The 24,554-nt window shown below is 39.1% G+C and overlaps 1 pseudogene; it reads left to right on the top strand.

The window, feature by feature from the left end:
• The first annotated feature begins 22,816 nt into the window (after positions 1-22,816).
• On the top strand, positions 22,817-23,422 carry LOC149829751 (auxin-responsive protein SAUR68 pseudogene; annotated as a pseudogene).
• Positions 23,423-24,554: the final 1,132 nt, after the last annotated feature.

The following is a 24,554-nucleotide window of genomic DNA, read 5'->3' as shown; positions in this document are numbered from 1 at the left end:
CATTTTCAAATAGAGGCTAGTTATTCTCAAAATCTTTTTCAAAGGTTAGTTTGACTTGCAAAAGTAAAATTTTGCAATGATAACAGGTGGTGATTCTCTAACGATGTCATTAGGGTGGTGATTCTCTAATGAAGGTTATTGAAGTAGTAATTCTTCAACAATGCAGTCAGAGTAGTGATTCTTTGACGATTTTGTTAAAGTGGTGATTCTCTGACAATGTCGTTAAGGTGGTTATTCTCTAACTATGCCATTAGGGTGTTGATTCTCTAGTGAAGGTTATTGGAGTGGTGATTCTTCAGCAATGTCATTGGAGTGGTGATTCTCTGAAGACAGGCCAAACATAGGTGAGATCACCTACAAACGCTTTATGAAAATGAATCCTCTTGCTTTTAAGGGTAAGACAGACCCTGAAGCTGCTGAGTCATGGATACATGAGATAGAACATATTTTTCGTGTTCTGGTTGTCCCAGAGGAGCAAAAGGTGAACTTCGGTACCTATTGTTTGAAGGACTACGCTGAGAAGTGGTGGGATACGATTTCTGCGGTTAAGTTCTAAGATGGGAACGTTACGTGGGATGAGTTTGTAGAGGTTTTTAACTCTGCATATTTTCCTAAGCATGAACGAAGTAAGAAGATGCAAGAATTTTTAGACCTAAAACAGGGGGCAACAACCTTGGCAGACTACATCACTAAGTTTCATTGTTTGGAGTGATATTATCCAAATGTATACATCATGGAAAAGGATCAAGCAATGAAGTTCGCTCGTGGGTTGAAGCCATCTCTGAGGACCAAGGTGTTCACTCGAGGGCCAAAATCACTCGATGAGGCCATCAAGGTAGCAACACTGTTGGAAGAAGACTGGGTTGAGAAGCAAAAGAACTAGTGGAATGAACGCGGACAACCGACCAGGGTTCATGTGAGTACTGGTGAGAAGAAACCTAGTGGAAGGGAGTTCACTGATGTCTTCTTTTAAATCGTTGTAATTTTGAAAAGATTTTTATATGAAAAGCATGTGAAAACCAGACATCAAATAATAAAAACCGGTTCTCACTAGTGGATGAGACCGGGTCGAACTCAGGGAACGGGAATATATCGTATTCAAGTACACAAATCTAAACTAATCTTTATTGCCGAATTATTTGAAATGTAAAATGTTCAGAAAAGTAAAAACAACTAGCTATTACAACAAATGAATACCCTTCGCAGAGGGCGTAAAGTGCAATATTTACAAACCCAATTAAATTCTAATTCTGAATTTAAAAGTAAAAATCTTCTAATCTTGCATCTCGTATGTCATGTAGTCACTTCTGCTCCTCTTCTGTGTGATCCTGCACAATTCAAAAAGGACACGAGCAGTACAAGAAAAAGAAGTAGAAAATCTACTAAACAGAACATCCAAATTACATTGAAAATCAAACTTTCAAGCTGCAAACATCCATCCAATTTTCAAATGAATTTCAGACTATAGAATTTTACTATTCATAACCGGCTGGAATAAATCCAGTTCTTCAATCACTGCTGGAATTCAAACACAATTTACAGCTCAAATATTACAAATATCAACTACATTAACTTCAATGGATTCCAAACAGTTGATCAACCAAAAAAACACTTAGAAGAAAATATATCAGTCACTAAAAAAAATTCAGTAATCAACTAACTGAAAATCAGTTTCTTTCACACTCACATTGAAATCAAAACCCAATTTCTTTCACATTTACCAGAAACAATCCTCTTTCTTGATTTGAAATAACATTGGTGAAATGAAATTTAATTCCAGTTGAAGCAATGAATACCAATCGTGAAATACATTTCACGGTGGCTCAAGAAATAAACCACCGGATTCACCTCTTCACGGTAATTGTGAAGTTGTTCCAGTTAAATCAGGGGATTCGGGCAAGAGGATGTCATTCAAGCAAGAGAATCACCAGAAATGCAGCAACTAATAGATTTTCACCAGTAATGCAATATTCAAAAACATTCCAGATTGCCGAACAGATCCGGCAATCTATTGCCGGTAACAGAGATGTTGAAAAACTTTAGAACATGATAATCAAAAATTGGACGACTCACTCAGCCTGAAATCAATTTAAGATCAAATAAAAACTGCAGACATTCAATCGATGTTTGATAAAATTCAGACATTCAACTACTAATCTTTAGATCTTCACTTATATTTCAAAACATCACTTGCCGGAAAACAATTACTTGCCGGAAAACAATCACTTGCTGGACAAATCCATAAACGACAGTCAATCACTGGAGAATGCAATGAACATCAGATAAATCTCAATACGGCTGGTGATTATTTTTTCTTTGATGTTAAAATCAAAAGAAAAAAATTAAAAATGATTCAGATAGCCGATTGCTTTGGAATCAAACATTCATCCGATCAACTATTATGATTTCATCACCGGAGACAGAATCCTTTGAATCAACTTTAATCGATCCAGATGATCGATTAACATTTTGTAAAAATTTATTAATGACTCTAGATCCAGATGATCTAAATGCTCCGTCGGCTGAAGGGAAGATCTGGTGACTGAAGGTAATCTCCGGCGGCTGAAGGGAATCTGCGGTGGCTGAAGGTAATCTGCGGTGGCTGAAGGGAAAATCTGGCGACTGAAGGTAATCTCCTCTTCTGATCGATCAATATTAGGTAATCGATCGATAGATTCAGATCATTACATCAACAAAACTTGATTTATCAGAAGCAAAAACATTCATTCGCCAGAAATTTTATCAACAACACGGATCAGATTCATTCCAGTTTTAATTTCCCCGATCAGTCATCAGAATTCCATTTGATTGAATGTAATTACTCCAGGCATCCGATGATCGATCACAAATTGCTATTGATTACCGGATTAAGTGAATTTGAAAAATTAATATTCAAATGATGCTAAAGCTTCATCGATTTTATTATCAATGCAGAAAAAAATTAATACTATGCACTACATATGAACTACAAATTACAGTGAAATCTAGAATTTTCTTTTTGAATCTACATTTTCAGAATGAATCATAAATGCTAGAATTTTATTTTGTTTTGATTTTATTCCAGATAACTAATCTATTGAAACATAGAAGAAAGAATTAGAGAAGAGAAGAAGAGGAAGAAGAAGAAGAAGATAGGAAGAAGAAAAACTCACCGTAATTGGAGGGGTTAGAAGAGAGGTTGGAATCCTCTCTCTTGCTTCAGCCGTTGTCGGAATTCTCCACCGGAAAGAGGATGAGAAAAAGAGGGGAAAATAGGGAGAAGGAGAAGAAGAGGTAAGAAGAGGTGGAGAGGAAGGGGAAGAAGAGAGGGCTTGGGCAAAAGAGAGAAGACAAGCCTCTCTTCCCCCTACGTATCATATTTATAATTTTGAACTTTTCTCCATAAGTCCCTCTTCTTTGTAAAATTTCATTTCAAAAACCTCTCTTCAAAAAGTTATTTACAAAATACCTCAAAATGACTATGTTTTAGAAAATACAAAACTAAGTCTATTTTAACTCTAACTTTTTTTTATGATTTTCAAAAACTAAACTACTACAATTATGTCAAACACTAAAATAGGCATTAAAATGTAAAATAAAACTATTTTTCATGCATTTTCTATTTTTAAATCAGTTTAGCACATTTACTCGAAACTAACATAAAATTGAGTTTTTAAATCATTTTCTCATGAAATCATGCATATTTTTATATGAAAAAATCCCTAAAATATATGCATGATCATTCACACCACCTACCAAGAAACAAAAGCATCAGAAAGACTATCAGGATCGCTAGCAATGAAGGCAATTGTAACAACCTGGTGTCCAGCAAAAGTGTCGACGTTGTAACGAAGATCATCCCTTCGCAGTTTTCCCTCTCTATGATGGTAAGTGTTTCAAGTGTGAGCAGCCAGGGTATATCGCTAAGTTTTGTCCAAAGAAGCCTACTGGAGATTTTGTTTATGTTGATTAGGCTCCAACGAAAGAGAAGACGTGACAATAATTGAGAAATACCCTAACTTTTTTGTCTATTGATGTTTGTGATTTTGCAGACGAAATCCTGTTTCAGGAGGGTAGGATGTAAGACCCGTGAATTTTCTGAGAAAATTTCAATACGACGATAAAATTCTTTGTATAGATATGTTGCTTCTTGAAGTAAATGTATATTCATATGAGTCACAAAAAAATTTAAATGCCTAAACCCAAGGTATTTTAAGAAATTTTGAGAAGAATCGAAATTTAAGAAAAAATTTAATACATGATGAAATTTTAGAAATGCTTATATAGATCTATATATATATATATGAAAATACAAAACCTTAGAATACATATAGTCGTATGAGTAGAGAATACTTTTAAACCCATTTCATTTTAGATATTTGGGACAAGAGAAGTGATTTTTAAGAAAAAACATGAGTTTTTTGAGAATTTAGAAAGATATTTTCAAAACCCAAGTGTAATTCCACAAAAAATGGTGAAATGAATAAATAATGAAACTTAGTGGGGCACTATTGAAAGGTGTTTCAAGAAAATTCAAAGACATAAGCTCATAGGGGTGTTTTAGGTTATCGAGGGTATTTACGAGACTGCCACTACCTAGAAGGGTGTGAAGCTTTAGTGAATGAACTACAACCCTCCATTTTCCAGATTAAGTTCCAACCGTTGGATTAAAACCCTAAACTTATATAACCCTAAGAAGGAGATAGAGAGAGCTCATTTTTTTCTCTTCTCAGTTTCTCGCTCCCTTCTCTCTCTCTCTTCCCAAACCGTGCAGCTCTCTCACCTTAGTCGACCCTGCCTTCTTCCTTCTCCTCTCTTTCTTGCTAATGTGTAGGGTTGGGTACCACGTGGGACTCCTCACTACACGCCCAAGCAAGAGGAGATCCTCTCCACCGTTCTGATAGAATTGCATGGTGAGGTTCATTTCTAGCTTCCATTTCTTGTTGAAAAGTATTTCAAGCACTAGCATGAAGTCGTGCATCTCCATTGCATTCCTTGCATGTATGGGGCTAGGCGGATTGGAACATCTACCGGTTGTAATTTTCATGTTTTGTGTTTGCAATGCACATCCAATGAGCACACATGCACAAGATTCTTGGTGCTTCTTGATTTCCTTTTTTTTTTTTACCCACACCGTGGTTGAGTGCCTCACGACCTCTCTATGGCCGTGAGAGTCTCCCACTTGGAAACAATGGCCGTGGGAAGTGGCTGGAATGCTCCCTTGCTGTGTTGAGAGCAAGGGTGGCAAAGCTGGCACACCCCAACCCGTTGAAACACATATCACATTTTCCCTTTCGTTTCCATTTCTTTTAGACCTTTTCTTCTTCTCATTTCTTCAGCTGGTGAATCCCAACCATGTTGCATAGAAACTGCCCATTTCTGGGTTGGTCTGCAGCAAGGTAGTTGTTGAGCTTCCCCCCTCTGGTGCCCTGCAGTCTAGATGTAACCGGACAAGCATCACCCTGCATACGGGTGCCCTTCTCGTCAAGACTGCATCCTGTTGCAGCTGGGTTATTCCTAGACTAGATCAGGCTGCTCCATGCCTCAACCACGCCTTTCGACAACAAGGCATGGTCGGTCTGGGTCAGTCTAGATTTGTCCCTGCCTGGTCCATTTGGGTCCTCCTATCCCTTTTTGTTTTCTTTGGACTTAGCGGCCTCGTCGCATCCTACAACACGAGTGTGTGGTTCTTTACACAAGGAAGGCAGCAGCCCTGTTGTTGGCCATACCAGACTAGCCCATTTTTTTCCATGGTGCATTGTGTGTTGGAGGTACCAGATCTGGCCGTGCAGCCATGGGCGTTGTTGTCACAACACAACTAGTGTTGTGACTAGCAATTGGAAGCCTAGCCCCGTAGGTGCTGCAGAATGGTCACACCTAATTAGCTATTCCAGAACCCACTCTAGTTTGTAAGCTATCCTTTCTAACCCGTAAAGACGACTCATGAATGTGTGAAGATCATTTGCATTGGAGAAAGACTGGCTGGTGCATCGGCATGTCTCCACAAGCTACCGCATTTCCGCACGTCTTGGTTGTAGGTTCATTTTCATCTACATTGAGTAGAAGGGACCTCCAACTTAACCTTGTAGCTAGGTTCTTCGTGCACACTGCATGACCTGCTACAGCCCATTGTAGGCCGGTTTGAGCGCCATCCTCTTGGCCTTTCAGTCTTGGTCATAGAGTTGGGCCAATGTCGCAAACACAGACCACAATTGTGGGGTAGCTTGAATTATCATGACAGGTGTCCCACGCTGGAATTTTGCAGCACGGGCCACCATCATAGAAATTTTTCTTAGGAATTTAGTATTTTTGCATAGTTTTACACATTAGGCAGCACCACCTTGCTATGGTTTTCCCAATAGTGTGCGCTGGTGCAGCACCCCATTGCTGCATTTTTCCTACAGTAGCAGGGATTGTGAACAACCTTCTGTTCGCTGTATGGCAACCGCCTTTTGGGCAGCGTTCAATGATTGATAATTTTGTGGAACTGCGCTCTCTGGCAGTGTGCTTTAGGTTGCAGCAAACCAGCAATTTTTGGGTTTATGGCAGCACCTTGCATGCTGCAAAATTTTCTGCGGATTTGGCGCTCCTTGGTAGCACATTCTTGGCTCCAAATCTCTGCTTGGTTGGGCACACATTGCGGCACCCCGTTATAGCAATGTTGCGCATGTGTATCACTCTTGGCAGCACTTTTCATACTATAAATTCTTGCAATTCTGAAATACTTGACTTATGGTTGGCATCACCACGTGCGCCACAATTCTTTGCAGTTTGATACTTCATGCCAGCACTTTAATTGTTGCACATACCCTGTCATTCAAGCATGTCTGGCAGTTTTCCTCCCGCTACGTTTGACAGCATATTCTAAAAATGTTGGGCATCATGTACCTTGCTGTGATTCATCCCGCGTATTCAATGTGTGTGGCAGCAGCCTGTGCGTTGTGTGTTCCTACCCGTTGGGCACTTCTGGCAGCATTCTTCTTGTTGTGTTCTCACGTACAATTGACGTAACGGTGGCAATACTTCGTGCTATGATTTTTTCTGCACGAAAAGCACTTATGGTGCCTCTTTAGTTGCTGCTTTTTCTTTGCGCACTTAGTTCTTGCATGGGCAGCATTTTGGCTATTGTTATAGATATAGAAAATGTGCTTTCTGGGCAGCACATAGCCGCTGCAAGTTTGCTGCATGCTTGGCTCTTTGGACAGCACTTGGGTTGTTGCTAGTGCGGCAGTAAAACATAGTTGGACAGCACATAGCAGCTCTCAATTTCCCTGTACACGCAACACCTTTTGGCCACACTTGTGTTTTGTCGAAGTGGCCTAATACGAATTCAATAAAGTTTTGTTATAACATGTTTGACTATGACGCGCACTCATGACACGGCTGTGAATTTCCTATTATGTGCATGATATTCAAGTGTTGCAAATTTCTATAGCATGCCTTATGAGTTACACCATGTCACATGCACTTCTCGCACAAGCATGACACAGATGCATATTGGCTATAGAAGCATGCGTAATATGATCATGACTCTCAAAAATGATATAGTGTGAGCATTTGAAGTACGAAAATATATGGTAGCATGCTTAATGATGTTGACAAATTCACACGCACTTGGGCACATCATGCCACTGAACTAAAATATGAAGCATGATTTATAAATCAAGTGACTTAAATTTGTTGTTGTTTTTTCAAATACATTCATGTGTATTTATCTTGTCTCTTGAAGCATGTTATATATTGACACTTGATTTGTCCCAAATATGCAAAAAGGGGACTTGGGGCATATTATAGGGGTATATTCATCTTTTGAGACTTGTGTGAATGTTGTAAACTCCATGGCGAGATATATGTGGGCAATGGACTCACCTCGTGAGTCGAGCTCACTTGTTTAAGAATGTTATACACCCCTAAAATGATGTTGATGTCGCCTTTACCAGCGAAGTTCTCATCTTAGCTTTGTTGTGTTAGAGCATGAGATGTACGAGTGTGACCTCGTCATGTTGTTTGTGTTGCCCTGCGGGGAACATGAGATCAGATGGGCCTAAGTACCTCGGTAGGAGGGAAGACTGCTAAATAAGCTTAATTATGATAACTGCCCGATTGCCATACATTTCTAAACTTCTCTCGATTCTGGCAGTTATTTGGGGGAATGTCAAATCTTTTTATGAGATATTTTGTAAAGAAATGAATTGTACCTCTTTCTGTCTCATTTTGTAAACCAATGGCAATGTGTTGATTCACCTTGTAACTGCTCAAAATTTCCAATTGTTTTTCCCTTATGGTTTTCCTCTTGTTCAATGGCTTTAAAAAAAAAGTCTAAAAATTTAAGGATTTTCCAAGTTGGGATTTTGGGACATTACACCCTTCCTCTCTTCACTTTCCACTCCTCTTCCCCACGATGAAGCTCGGTCAATGGAGCACAATCGTTCGTGGATGCCCTTTTCCTCCTTCTCTCTTCCTCTTTTCCTACCGACGAAGCACGACTAGAGGAGCCCGATAGTGGATTACAGCTCGAGGAGCCAGACGAGAGCTGATTCTGTACACCCAAGTATACCTCTCTCTCTCTATGAAACCCCAACCCTCCTCCCTCTCTCTCTTTCTCCATGAAGTCCATTATGCTGAAGCCCTACTTATTTGGTTTCCTAATTTTTTCACTCTAGCACTAGACCAACAAGCCACTTTAGCTATTATGTGTAGCCTCTATCATCTTTTATGTGCCTAAAGACACCTACAATATGGATGGAGACAATTATGCATTATTGCACAGAGACCCATTTGGGAATAGGGATCAGGGCAAAGTTACAAAATTGGTAACTAATGAATTCAATTTTATAAGGGTTGATGTAGCTGGAATAATCGTAGATGTGTAATGTGTTCTTCCCTACATATGCATAAAAAAGAAATGCTTTTTGGAAATGAGCTGCTCGGATTTTGCAGTTTTCTGTTGATTCTTGTTTATTAGATGAGGCTTAATTGTGTGCCCATTTTGCAAATCTCTTTCTATCTGGTGATGGTTGGATGGCTCCATTTATTAGTCTACACAATTGTTTTGGGAGCTATAAGTTTGGTAGTGATGATGATCATATGGTTGGAGCCGCATTTATGGAAGAAAAGAGTAGGCTAACTAAGGCGAGTAAGGAAATTATGTTCTCTTTCACTTGCTTTTGTATTCGTAGTGACTTGTGTAGATTTCTTATGTAGGTATGTTTTTTTGAGTGAAAGTATTTGGTTTGATGTGATGGTGTTATCAATTTGTTTTCTTGGCATGCGATGGTGACGATGAGAAGAAAAGGGGAGAACAATGGTCTTTGAAGATTAAAAAAAAGAGGGATTTTCAGTCAATCAAGGCAAGTAAAGAAATTGTGTTCTCTATTTTTTTGTTTGCTTTCGTATTGATAGTGGTTCATCTAGATTTGATTTGTTGTCACATTTTTTGAGTAAAAGAGATTGGTTTTTTGCTTACTAAATGCAGTGTGTATATATATATATATATATATATATATATATATATATATATATATATATATATATATATATATATATATATATATATATATATATATATATTGGTTGTATTATCAATTTGAATTCTTGGCATGATGTTTTGGGTGCAAGTTTTATTAATCAATTTAGTTAGTATGGCTTTTAAAGTGGTTGGCGAACAAGGATCGTTAGGTGAATATTCATTTTCTACCTAAATGTTTAATCATTTGATTGGGTTTTTATCTCAACCATATGTTCTTACAGTTTTAAATAAGTTGTAGGTCTAGTTCACTTTTTGCCAGTATTGATGCATCATGCATGATCCTGTGACAATTTTTTTTGTAGATTGCAAGGTGAATGCATTTTTGTTTAGACACTAATTGAGGTGAAACTTTAGTTAAGATATTTTGGCCATATAACAATTATTTTTATGTCTTCCTCTGCTGTGCTTTTACTCATCTAGGGGAAGTTGATTCATTCTTTCTATAGCACAATGTCAATGTGAGGTGTTTGATTGGTCACAACTTCTAGCATTCATGCTTTCTTTATATATTTGTTTCTAATCATCTCTGATATGTCAATGGCTTCTACACACTATATTCAATTGATTCTTATTCTAAATTCTTTCTTTTTTCAGAGCATTATAACAAAGATTTGAGAGTAAATTCAATCAAGATCAATCTTCTTGAGTGCTTGGTGTTCTTTGAGACTCAAAGACTGCAAGTATTATGGAAAGGAAAGTCAAGGAGGTAAGCTTTAAGGCTGAAAATTGAACACATTTCTGTTTTTGTTTCGTTTTTAACACTTCATGCTTTTGATTATTCTCTTTCTTAGAGATGGCATCTGAAAAAAAATAAGGGTAGAAGCTTCATTGCAACAGCTTGCAAAGCTAAAAACTGGGGAAAATCTTCCCATTACATGTGAACATGGTGTATCGGCTGATAAGAATAGAGAGAAGCTAAATGCCATGGTATGTCATTGCTCAAAATTCCCATTAGATGTCTCAAATTTCAAAGATATGCCTTGTACCCCAGTTTTAGATGTCTTCAATGAGTTAGCGGTAATATTTGTATATTAAATGAGATTCATTCATAGTAATATTTGAGGATGATGCTAATTTATTATCAAACTAGTTCCTGTAGGTCAATTGTTAGTTGCCAGAGTATGAGGTGATTGAGAAATGGTTGCATGATACAATAAACAATGCATCAAGGCGGCATACGCACAAGGCAAAGAAAGAAGGATTCAACCATCAATCCATCAAAATTGGTTCATAAAGTAGGGCGAACTAAGGTTGAGATACGAAGAATAAAACACAAGGATGTTGTGTCATACAAGTTCATTGTATGTAGTGAGGTTGGCCACAATAGGCAAAAGCATGAATAACAATGTAGAATTTGTTAAGAGCTTTTTAATGAATTGCTTCTTTGTATTTATCTAGTGTTTTTTAATGAATTCCTCTAATGTCTTAAGTCTTCTATTTATATGTCAGGTAGAGCAAGAATATATAAATGTAAAGTGAAATATGACAAAAAGGAAAGAAAATCTTCATCGAGCTCGTCTTGGAGCAAGGAACCAATTGTGGTGCCTTAGGTATAATCAAGGATGTTACAAGTTTGAAACCCACAGAAGGGTCTCTTGCCACAAGGACGAAGTTGGGCCGTCAGCCAATGTGTGGTAGGATAAATTGTTGTAAGTCCAAAACAAGCCCATTTAGTTCTTATTAGATTCAAAGTATATAATCATTTGAATCCCTAGCCAATCATACCATACCAATCTTTGGTTACAACCATGAAAGGACATAATGAAACATGAATCTATATCCCCATCCATATCATGGAAATAGCATCGGCATGTAGGATCAATTGTAAGCAACATTGTACGATCCATCCAATAGAGTATGAAATGAAATCAGATTCTAGTTTTATAACATATCATTGTATGCAACTTAAATATGATATCATGTATATCAAGATTCACATTGTAAAAGAATAGGATCTTAAATAATTTGTCTCCTCAATTATGGATATAACATGAATCTTTTATGATCAAATGGGGCATGGATGTATCTCCACACATTAGCAGCTGTCTGCATTTGAGGAATGAATGATCCAATGTTTCCTTCTCTTTCTTGCAAAGATTGCACCTACTAGACATTGAGATGCCTAGCTTTTTAAGCCAATCTTGAGTTAGCTGCTTATTTGCATATGCTGCATAATTATAAACAAACCATGCAGCTCTAGGGTCTTTGTTTTCGCAACATATGAATCTTTTACATGTCTTTTGATTCTTAGATCTAGCCATCTTTTAAATATTCTTTCTAGTTACCCAGCACCAACAAATGTTTTTTTTTTTTAAAGAAAGAACATGAATAGATTAATCCAACAAATGTTTCTATTTAGTCTTAATCCATCAAGACTATCTTGATAACTCTATTCCGTACGTGGCACATAAAGTAAAAAAGAAGAGCATCTTTGAAGGATCTAAGTTGTGCTATTATGGGATGAGTACATCTATGTATAGGTCCAAAACTTAGCCTGGGTGCCATTGCCCAATCTCCATCTCATTTTTGGGTAATGTTTTTCCATCTCTAGAAAATTCCTCTCTACACTAAAGTATTTTCTCTCGACTACATCAAATTAAAATGAAATAGTAGAAAGAGAAAGAAGAAATAACACAGATATTAATGTGGTTCGGCTGCTAGGCCTACATCCATGATGGAATCACTTGTTAGCTTGCTTCATTCACATGATTCCACATGATTCTTTGTTTCCTTAGTTGTTGATATTCTACATGATTCTTTCCTATTAATATTTTTTTGTTCTCTTTCACAATTTTCCTCTTTTACAGAATAGGATTTAACAATAGAGGAAGTTATCATATGCATTAGATGATTCTCAAAATTATCCTTGGCTGGTTGATAAGTTTTCTTTATTGTGAATTTGTTATTTCCTTTGTTATCTTTGGAAAGCTTCACACCATTATCATTGGAAGTCTCTAGAGTCTAGATCTCTGCCTTAATACCCTTCTTCAAACTTGGTTGAGGTGCTAAACAAAGTCCAAGTTTGGGCCTTAGTATTTAAAAATTGTTCTTTGTGACAGGTTTGGTAAAGATGTCCGCTACTTGTAAATTGAAAGGAACAAACCGAGTGATGATCTGACCCTGAGCCACCTTTTCCCATACAAAGTGATAGTCAATCTCAATATGTTTAGACTGATTGTGAAAAATAGGATTGATGGTCATGTGTAGGGCTGACATGTTATTACAATATATGGTGGGATCCTATGTAGAAAAAACTCCAAGATCCCATAGAATCTAAGTGGTCCATGTGATTTCTGCAGTATTTGAAACCAAGGACCGATATTCTGCCTTCGTGCTTGATCGATCTATTGTTGGTTCCTTTTTGTTGCTCCATGAGATGCAGTTGCCTCCGAGATAGATACAGTACCCTGTAGTGGATCGTCGAGTGATAGGGCAACCTGTCCAGTCAGTGTTAGAGAACCCATACAAAATAAGTGGATTTTTGTGTAATAATCGGATTCCATACTCTATTGTGCCTTTGATATACCTCAAAATCCTCTTAACAAGTTGTTAATAAAACTATGTTGGGGCATGCATGTGTTGGCAGATATAATTGATGCTGAAAGACAGGTCTGGTCTAGTAAAAATTAAATATTGCAAGCTCCCAACGATACTTTGATAGAATTTGATATATCATAAGCATATCTGCTTTGGTTTAAGAATAAACCTTCATTGAAACGTTGAACTTGAATGCCAAGGAAATGATGAATAGATCCAAGATCCTTCATCAAAAATTCTTGATGCAGTTTTTTTTTATAATCTCATGAAGAAAGATGGTATTGCTTCCCATAATGATGATGTCATCAACATATAAAAGCAAAAATAAGCATCTTGTGTTTCCTCGGTAAATGAATAAAGAGGAGTCTGTCACACTATAATAGAACCCCATGGTGAGTAAGAATGTGGTAAACCTATCAAATCAGGCTTGAGCAGACTGCTTGAGCCCGTATAATGAATGTGTAAGCTTATACACATAGTGTGGTTTAGTTGGATCTTGGGACCCTGGAGGTTGCTCCATGAATACTGGTTCGCCTAAGAACCCATGAAGATTGGTGTTTTAAATATCTAGTTGCTTGATATCCCACTTATTTGCGAGAGCGATGGATAACACAATACATATTGTAGTGGGTTTTATGATAGAGGAGAAAGTTTCAATGAAATCTACTCTGGGAGGTTGATTGAACCCCTTAGCAACTAACCGAGCTTTGAGTCTTTCTAAAGTCCCATCAGCTTTCAACTTAGTCTTAAAAACCCGTTTTCACCTAACAACGTTGACATTGGGTTGCCTAGGCACTAATTCTCATGTGTTAGTGTTGTATAGTGCATTCATTTCTTCTTTCATAGCATTATGCCACCCATGGTGATTTAATGCTTGTTTAACACTCTTGGGTTCTAGTGGGGCATCACATTGAGCCAAAACATACTTTGGGTTTGGCTTGACGATGCCATGTTTGGATTGGGTGACCATGTTGTGTATATTTGAGATGCTACTACCAGTGACTTCATGTTGGTCCAGCTGATCTGTTTGAGGAGGTTTATCTTCAACTTGAATTTGTTCATCTTGAATGTGCCCATGTTATTCACCCATTTTCAGTTGTTCAGAAGATTGATTTCAATGATTAATTTCACAAGTAGGTCCTGAAGTACTAATCTGGTTCAGCCGCTTCTCTTGTTTATCATTGTGAAATGACACCCAGTTCAAAAAAATAGCTTCATTATTATCCATTTCCCCTTGAATGTTTTCTTGAAAAGGAAGAACATTCTCTTCAAAAATTACGTGTCTACTAAGATAAACACACTCAAATTCAGCATGCAAACACCTATAACCCTTGTGACACTCACTATATCCCTTAAAAATGCATGGCAATGCTCGTAGTTAAAACTTATTTTTCACATAATTCCGTAAGCATGGAAAACATCTTGACCCAAAAATTCTTAGATAAGAATATTTGGGTTTCTTTCCAAAGAGCTTTTTAAATGGTGAAATCATGTTTAAAACCATACTTGGCAACCTATGAATCAACCAAACAGCTATTTGGAAAGCTTCAACCCAATACCTATTGGGGATGCGAGCATGAAAAAGCATAGATAGATCAAGTTCAGTTATACTACGATGTTTTCTCTCCACCCGACCATTTTGCTCAGAAGTTTAGGGACAAGAAAAACTTTGATGAATGTCATGTTCTCTCAAGTACTTTTGAAATGAATTACTTATGAACTCACCTCCACCGTCCGACAGAAAAATATTATGTTCTTTTGGAAGCGATTTATGATCATTTTATGAAACTCATAAAAGCAATGCTCAAAATCAGATTTATACCTTAAAGGATAAAACCAGACAAATCTGGTGTAATCGTCCACAAGAATTTCATAATATTTAAAATCCTGAACAGTTGATTCTGGTGCTGGTCCCCAAAGATCACAATAGATCTTTTCAAAAGGCTCGACACATATGGAATTTGAGTTATCAAAAGGCAATTTTAATGATTTTGCCATAGCACAGCTAAAGCAAATATTTTTATTTCCATAACCACTACTGCTAATAGATTTATTTTTAACCATGTGATTCACGATATTCATATTTGGGTGCCCCAAGCACTGGTACCAAACCTCATTATTTATTGTGCTTTGCCTTGCAAAAAATAAAGCTTTCTTTGTCCAAGGCTTAAGAACATGAAGATCTTCGTGATTACACCCCAATGCTATCTCCATCTTGGTCTCCCTATTCTTTATCACAAAATCATCATTAAAGAACTCAAAAGTTAGGGGTTGGTACAATGTCAATTGACTAACGAAAATAAGATTTTTCTTGATCTTTGGAACAACTAAAACGTTATCCAATTTTAATTTTTTTTCTCCATGATCCAAAGTAGTAGAACCGATATGTGTTATTTTCAATTTTTCTCCATTCTCCACCATTATTTTTTTATAACCATAATATTTAATGAGTTTTTTGAGCTTATCTGAGTCGGTTGTCATATGGGAACTAGTTCCAATGTCAGGGAACCTAGCATGATCCTGATTATCAGAAACAGTCATAGCTGCTAATGCCTGTGGGATATCTCCTGCCTGATACATTTGATTGAACTTGTGATAACATTTGAGTTCTGTATGATTAGGTTTAAAACAAATTTGACAAATTGTTCCTTTGTCTTTCGATTGTCCAGTGTTTTGCTTGAAGTTGGCACCCTGCTGATTAAGATTTTGATTTGCACTAGATCCGTATGACTAATTCTACCTAGATGATTGTTGTCCCACCTGGGTGAACCCACGACCCTTAGACATGAAATTATTTTGATATCCACCTCTTCGATAGTTGGTCTTCCTTTGACGTTGTGTGACAGATGCAACGCTTTTATTTGTTTCACTATTGTTCTCAGGGCTTTGCAAACTTTTCATGTTTTGATGGTTCAGCAGAAGGGCAATCAACTGCTTGAAAGTGAGAATGAGCGGTTTGAGCATTGTAGTCACAAATGTCTCATACTTCTGCCCTAGGCCATTAAGCAAGATAAACATCATTGTTCGATCATTCACCTGCTTTCCAATGGCAGCGAGCGTATCGCATGTGCCTTTGAAGGTACCAATGGATTCACTAACAGATTGGTTCCTCTTTCGATGAATTTGCAATTTTGTAATAAAATGCACTCACGTACTCTTGAGAATCTAGAGCGAAGGCTTCTTGAAGTGCAGCCCAAACATGGGCTGCAGTGTCAAGTCCTACAGCAAATTTAAGGACCTCTTCTGACAAGGTTCCTATGATACATCTACGAAGTAACCTGTCAGATTTTTATCATGCAATGTAGTCAGGGTTTTTAAACCAAATACCATCACTAGATATCATGAATTGCTCAGGCATCTATGTCTCTAAATAAGACCAAGAACCTCTGTGTGCCATAACAAATAATTCACTTGAGATAATTTAATCGAAACAAAATTTATAACATTGAGAGTTGTAGGGTATGAGAACTTTGGCAGCATGGTTGAAGAGGATGTGATAGCCATGACAAGTTGTTGTACCTCCTGCTCTGAAACAGTAGAAAGAGAAAGATGAAATAACATAGATATTAATGTGGTTCCACTACAAGAAAATTGTGGATTAGCGACGGACGATATCCATCGCTAAACTGTTTAGCGACGGATTGGCGACGGTGACAGATTGGCGACGGTGATGGATTGGTGATGGATTAGCGATGGATAGCGTCCATCATAAATTTTTGGTCGCTAATTAGTGATAAAACTTACCTGTCGCTACTTTTGTCGCTAATTTGTGACAGATTAGCGACGAACATGATTTGTCGCTAGTTCGTTGCTAAATAAGCACAGATTTGGTTTTGTGACAGACATTATCCGTCGCTAAATTTAAAAATAAAACTAAAAAAAATTTGCTCCCTATCGGGCGGTATTCCGACAGCAATAGGCCGAACTTGTATCGCACCCCATAGGCGTTGCACAGGGTCTTAGACCCGAGCGGCCTGGCCCGCCACTGTGGGGTCTTCTACATAGAACCGATGCGCTATCCGGCGCCCTCCCGACCTGGTTCCCCGCTTGTCCAGCCCAGCCCACCACTGCAGGGTCTTCTGCAAAACGCAAGAGAGTGTACCTCTGAACCGGCGCACTCTCTTGCGTTCCTCTGCCACCGTGTTAAAGAAAAGCTCAGCTGCCCCAACTTGGAGGCATACCTTTTCCTTTGAGATGATCTTCACGGCAATGAGTTGGACTTTGATTTCGCCCTTTCGAACCCTAGCAAAGCAGGTGTGATCGAAATGTCCCCTCCTGACCTCCTTCCCGAGCTCATACTTCACCGTGAAACTTTTGTTCAGCGGCTGCTCTGCCTCATCACCGTCCTCCGGTATTAGTCCTTCCGCTTCTGCTTCGCTTGCCTCTGCCACTTGGCCAGGGATGCCTTGATATACTTCACCGATGACGGTCGAGGAAACGGCTGCTGGAAGAACCTCTGCAATGGCAATGACCTCATCGGCGATGGCGTCAACCCGACCGTAGCGAACTGCTTTGCGCCCTCCACGAAGAAGTTATTCAAACTTCATCGCTCTCCATGAAGAAGTCAGTTTAAATCGAACGACGGAGATGTCGGTTTAAATTTCGCACGGAGAGAGAGGAAAAATTTTGCATCCTAGATGGGTCGGTTTAAATAAAAAATTAGCGACGGAATTTAGCGACAAAAAAATTCTCTCGCTAATTTCGTCTTTAATTTGCAACAAAATTTATCCCTCAAAAATTTTCGTCGCTAATTAATGTTTTTCTTGAATTTAAAATTAGCGACGAAAAAATGTTGTCCCTAATCTATCGCTAATTAGCGACAGATTCGCGATGGAAACCTCTCTGTCGCTAAGTTGTGACGGAGTTTGAGACAAAAATTTTCAATCGCGAATCCATCGCTAAGTAGCGAGAGATTAGCGATCAAAAATTTTTTCGTCGCTAATTAGCGACGAATTCATGATAGAATTTTTTTTGTCGCTAATTTCACAAATCATTTGAATGTTAGCAACGGATAGTTTTTTCTAGCTGATTTATCGCAAATTTGCCATAGAAAAAATCCGTCGCAAATTTTCGTCGCTAATTAACATTTTTCTTGTGTTCGGCTGTTAGGCCTACATCCACAATGAAATCACTTGCTAGTTGGCTTCATTCACTAAGGTTGCCTTGTATATATATATACAATTTTTTTCCTTAGTTGCTTATATTCTACATAATTCTTTCCTATTAATATTTTCCTTTTCTCTTTTACCGAAAAGGATTCAACAATAGAGGAAGTTACCGGATGCATTGGATGATTCTCAGATTTTTACTTGGCTGGTTTATAAGCTTTTTTTTTGTGAATTTGTTCTTTAATTTGTTATCTTTGGAAATCTTCACATCATTATCATTGGAAGGATCTAGAGTCTGGATGTCTACCTTAATACAAATGACCAAATGTTCCTATTGCTAAGGTACTTGGCATCTAAGTTGATTCTTTGAATAAATCTCCAACGATAACCGCACTAAATGGGCTTTGTTGACATCAAGAGGTCTTCGTACTCCCTCAAGCTTAGGCTTGAAAAGACACATATCATTTCAGAAAATGGCATCTCATGGAGGTCTCTCTGCTGAGTTCCACAAATTTTCAAAAGTACTCCTCCACGGCATGAATTATGGACTGTAACTCTTAAAGATTAGACGACAGAAATCTATTCTTCTCGCACAAGACAAAAATATATGCTTACAGCTGTGTAATCTTTTCCTCGAGAGGGTGGTGTATGTCCCCCCCCCCCCCCCCCCCGATGATTCACTGAATCCCACGTCTGTGTTCAAGGCTTTGAATAAGCACCACGTATACAAGCACATGGGGCTCGTATTCCCGTCTATGTTGACATAACTTTGCATCGGACTCTGGTGTTGTTACAAAGACTTAAGTACCCTTTCTTGCTATTCTTCTCATAAAGTGATGGTTTGAGAAAATGACAAAAATGCCCTTCATTCAAAAAAGAAAAAACAAACAGTTCAAAAAAAGGACAAACATGTCCTCCCTCCAGAAAGTCGAGGATGATGTTGACTCTTCAAAGTCTTCTTCTTCTTTCTCCGTTCAAAAAAAGGACAAACATGTCCTCCATCCAAAAAGTCGAAGATGATGTTGACTCTTCAAAGTCTTCTTCTTCTTTCTCCGTTCAAAAAAAGGACAAACATGTCCTCCATCCAGAAAGTCGAGGATGATGTTGACTCTTCAAAGTCTTCTTCTTCTTTCTCTGTAAAACCCTCTCTCTCTCTCTCTCTAGAGAAAAAATCAAGGGAGGCAAAGAGTTCTCCCTGGAGAAGGCCATGAACATCAACCCTCTCACTCTCTCTCCCTTTTCTCTCTACTTATGTGCACATCCAACAGACGATCCTATATTGCTCCATCAAACACCGACTGACCTGCACACTGACTGTAGCATCGTTCAACTTGAAGAGTTGTGGAGTCTGATTCAGAGTTTTTGCCCTTACAGGAGAAGGGTTTGGGGGCTCCTCCCAGCGTGGGTAGCATCGTTCAACTTGATTCGTTGTGGAGCCTGATTTAGAGTTTTTGCCCTTACAGGAGGGGGTCCGGGGTTCCCCCCCCCCCTTCCCTGGCGCGGATCCTGTTGCGCGGTCAGCGGGCGGGGGTCTAGGGGGGGGCACCCCTGGCGGGGGGCTCGGGGGGCAGCGCCCTCCGGACCAATTTTTTTTGGGGCCTTCCAACAGCGATTTGTAGTGTTATCGGGCTTTTCTACAGCAATTTGTAGTATTTTCGGGTCTCCAACAATCCCCACAACGATTTATAGTGTTATCCGACTTTTCAACAGCGATTTGTAGTGTCTTCCGCACATCGCTATAGCGATTTATAGTGTTTTTGGATCTCACTATAGCGATTTGTAGTGTTTTTGAATCTCACTATAGCGATTTGTAGTGTCTTCTGCAAAGCGCTATAGCGATTTATAGTGTTTTTGAATCTCACTATAGCGATTTGTAGTGTCTTACGCAAATCGCTATAGCGATTTATAGTGTTATTCAGTAAGCAAATCGTTGTAAATCGCTACCCGAATTAGGACCAACTTGTCAGGATCATATCTCCTTAATCGGAGGTCATATTTCAAATCCATAAAAAATGGTGTCTTTGTTATTAAGTCTAGTTTATTCCTGTAAATTTTAAGCAATTTATATTGTCATTTCATTCCCCATTTTAACTAAAAACCATACCCTTATTATTTTATGTTATTTGAGTTGCACAACACCATTCTCGCTTGACATCCACATCTTGATTCTGGCATGCTCTCTATTGGATTTTCCATTGATTTCTTTCAACCTTGCTTGGAACAAACATATGTCTTTCTCACCACGACACCCTGTGCATTTTTTTGACCACGACACCCGGGACCCGTGCCGGGGGGGAGCCCCCGGACCCCCCTCCTGTAAGGGCAAAAACTCTAAATTAGGCTCCACAACGAATCAAGTTGAACGATGCTACCCACGTTGAGAGGAGCCCCGAAACCCTTCTCCTGTAAGGGCGAAAACTCTGAAGCAGGCTACACAACGAATCAAGTTGAATGATGTTATCCATGTTGGGAGGAGCCCCCAAACCCTCCTCCTATAAGGGTAAAAACTCTGAATCAGACTCCACAACTCATCAAGTTGAATGATGCTACCCACGCTGGGAGGAGCCCTCAGACCCCCTTTTCTGTAAGGGTAAAAACTTTGAATTAGACTCCACAACTCTTCAAGTTGAATGATGCTACCCACGTTGGGAGGAGCCCCCAGACTCCTCTTCTGTAAGGGTAAAAACTCTGAATCAGGATCTACAACTCATTTAGTTGAATGATGTTACCCACGCTGGGATGAGCCCCCAAACCCTCCTCCTGTAAGGGTAAAAACTCTGAATCAGGCTCCACAACAGTCAATGTGCAGGTCAGCCGGTGCTTGATGGAGCAATGTAAGATCTTCTGTTGGATGTGCATAGAAGCATAAATAGAAGGGAGAGAGAGAGTGAGAGGGTTGATGTTCATGGCCTCCTCCAGGGGAGATTTCTTTCTCAGATAATCCTGCAGTGCAGAGACTGGGTCTTAAATAATCATCTTCGGGGCACTTAAGAATCGTCATTTTTTTTGGCACCAATGGAGGAGAGGGTACTTAAGTCATTGCAATCGCACCAAACTCCAACACTAATTAATGCTGACAAACATGGGGATACGAGACGCACATGCTTACATACGTGGTGCTCTTTGGGACCCCCGAACATGAGATGTAGCTAACTGCCCTGTTCGGGGGGGGGGGACATATAACCTGCTTCGCTTTTCCTCACTTTGGCCATGACCACCCTACAGTATCCAGCTTTTATCCTACCCTAAAATAGTGGCAGACCCAGATATTTCAATGGCAACCATTCCATGGTTGTCTTTTTGGGCACTAGATCCCTGTTTTTCAAGGAACGTGAGATTTAGTGTATATTCACTGCCAATCTTGGTGTGATCTCAGGCTAGATTAACTGCACAAATATGAGATGGAGCCCTTGTAGGTGGTGTGTATTATTTAATGATTGCATTTTTATAATAAAAATAAGAGGAATTACAACTGTCTGTCCATGTTATCTTAAAATTTTATCAAGCACCAATCATTTGGCTGCTTGTTTACATCTATAATCTTGTAGTCAGGTCTTAGTTTCTTTGGTTAGACCTAACAGGTTGGATAACATTAGTGCTGTAGAAATTAAAATGCAGCAGTGCCCACAATGCCAAACGACTTTTTTGTCCCCTTTGAGATGAGCAAGTGGTTGGATCCAATGCTGAATAGAAGTGGTTCGAACCCATTTAGATCCAAAATTTTAGTTGTTCCTACAGAAAAACCAGGCCTGACCTGCATGCCTTAACCTGATTCATGTCACAATCCATCACTATGTCTAGATTAGATTTGGTTTTAGCCCTCCATGTGGGTCAAGCTTCAGACTCTTTGTCTGCTCTTCCCTATCATAAGCAAAATATTCAGGACCTAAATGTTGGAACTAGCTCCTAAACTTTCTTAACTGATTCATGGACAAGTTGGTGCCAAAGATGCCAACATGTTATAGCTAATCTGGGTCTTCACTTTAGTGTCAGTGGGCTTGATTTTAATCATTGATTATATATATTAGGTCTAACCCAGATGGGTTTCTTTTTTATGGATTTATAACCCGAAGAAACCGCACCCAGCATGAAGACCTGGTTGCATTGGCTTAGCCTGCCATACCTAGTTACGGTCGTCCTGCCCACAGCGTACAACTCTGAGGCTCCTATGCTGGGTGTCGACTTGAGCACAGAGGAGATGCCCATGCGAATCTAACCTTGACTACCTGTCAAGTGGTCAGAGCCCCCACCCGACTACCCCAGCCCCCTTGGTAAAACCCAGATGAGAATCAATAATCAATCTCTCGACTCATCTCTCGTGTTATCACAACCAATTGAATGGCAGCATTTCGAGTTGCGCCCATGTTCTGCTGCTGGGGCGGGGCATACGATGCCACCACGTGAAAGGCTGTGGCGACATAGAGTTAATATTCTTGGGTCCCATGCTGTGGTGGCCACCAGCATACCCATCTCCTCACCCATGTGGTATTTCCCCCCGCATCACTTGCTTCTCACATCCCACTTGCCTTCCATGAAAATTAACACAACCCAATTTCATTCCCTGCCTTCTTTGTATATATATACATGCACAAGCAGATATTAATACTCACAACTCAAGCTCAGCTACATTCTAAAGTACTTTGCCTTTCTTCCGATAAACTGACAACCACATTCTTCATCTTCATCATCAACCTGCAAGAATATTTGTACAAAGAAGCTAGTAGAGATGGCCAAGAAGTGGCAGAAGATGGCTGCTATAGGGAGAAGAAGAATCACACTCGGTGGTTTGAACAGGAGCAACACCAGAAGAAAAGTGGCAGAAATTGCAGAGAAGGGCCACTTTGTGGCTTATGCCGCTGATGGCAAAAGGTACATTGTTCCCTTGGCTTACCTCCAAAGACCCATCTTCCAGGAGTTATTGAAGATGGCCGAGGAAGAGTTTGGATTGAACATTGATGGTGCAATTACATTCCCTTGTGGCTCTACAATCATCGACTACGTCATGTCACTTGTGCAAAGAGACCTGTCCAGGCAGATTGAGAATGCATTGGTGGTGTCTTTAAGTAACAGTAGATGCCTATCATCCTTGGAGTTGCCTCAGAGCCACGCCCACCATCACATGCCCCTTCTTGGATTTTGAACGAAGTAGATATTGTCTACGACATACACATGTATATATGGAAATTTTCAGAGTAATTCCAACTTTTTGGTCAAGAAAATTCCTATTCGCAGTATTTTTCTCAGTCTAAATCACAAGTAAACTAAAGAAAAAACTGGCAAAGTGTAAAATTTGGTTATTACCAATGAGGATAATCTCATAGTTGGTTAGTTTTTTTCATAAATCAGACTCTCCCAATTTGTATCAATTCGGTATCAGAGTTGAAATCTTAATAGTGTTTATGATTTCGGATGTGAATGTTTTTTTATTGGACCACACTCTTTCTTGTTTGAGTGAAAATGTACCGTTGATCGCTCAGTCATTGACTAAGATGCAAAAAAAATCAAATTCAGTTGCCCTGTACCGCTCTTGCCTCCTTGTATCCTTCATAGTCGGCCTTGTGCCAGCAGTTTTTGCTGCTGATTGACTTCGACTGCTGCGTCGGGGTTTGATCCCCTCTTGGATGATATCCAGGCTTCCAACCGACGCCTCCAAGATTTTGTTACTCCATCTCTTGGGCAGTTTCCTCCTCTCTGTTCTCTGGTTCCATTCAATGTGAAGGACGAAGCCAAGGTCTTATCGTCGGATTTCTTGTCCTCCAAGATGAAAGACAACCCCAACCTTGATCAAGTTATTCATTTCTCCCCGGTCCAGTTTCAAAGGATTTTTTCCTCTAATGCATATCCCAGCCTGGGCCTTTTCCCGTTCAAGGAGTTATTTCCCTGTTGGATGCCTCCTCCTCCTCACTGCATTCGATTCCCAAGATGAAGGTTGTTGATACAAATAAGGAGGTTGGTCTCTCTGTTGATTGTGCATCTCACCAGTAAGATACGACCAAGTTCAAGGTCATATTTGTTGCTGTAAGTCGCTTTTTTCCCTTACTGGATTCGGTGATGGGTATGATCCATGTTGGCCGGTCCAACAACATCCCTCTGATAACATTAACCTAGATTCTTTCATTAATTGGAAGGATTCAAGATCGTTGCATGAACCACGCAAGGTTAGATGTGTTTAATTTGTAAAACAGTATAGATGTGTTTAATTTGTAAAACAACATGAACTTATATATATATATATATATATATATATATATATATATATATATATATATATATATATATATATATATATATGCGATCGTTCTTTGAAAATCAAGTTAGGGTATAAGAATTACAGGATTCAAATTCAAGGCTTAGTGCAGTTGAAGAGTATTTTTTCTAAGTAAAAATTTTCTTGTTCTAAA

This window comes from Nuphar pumila, chromosome 8 (genome assembly GCF_984573655.1).
Source record: "Nuphar pumila chromosome 8, dmNupPumi1.hap1.1, whole genome shotgun sequence".
Classification (NCBI taxonomy): domain Eukaryota; kingdom Viridiplantae; phylum Streptophyta; class Magnoliopsida; order Nymphaeales; family Nymphaeaceae; genus Nuphar; species Nuphar pumila.
The sequence above is the reverse complement of the archived record's forward strand: the minus strand, read 5'-3'. Positions and strand labels throughout refer to the sequence as shown.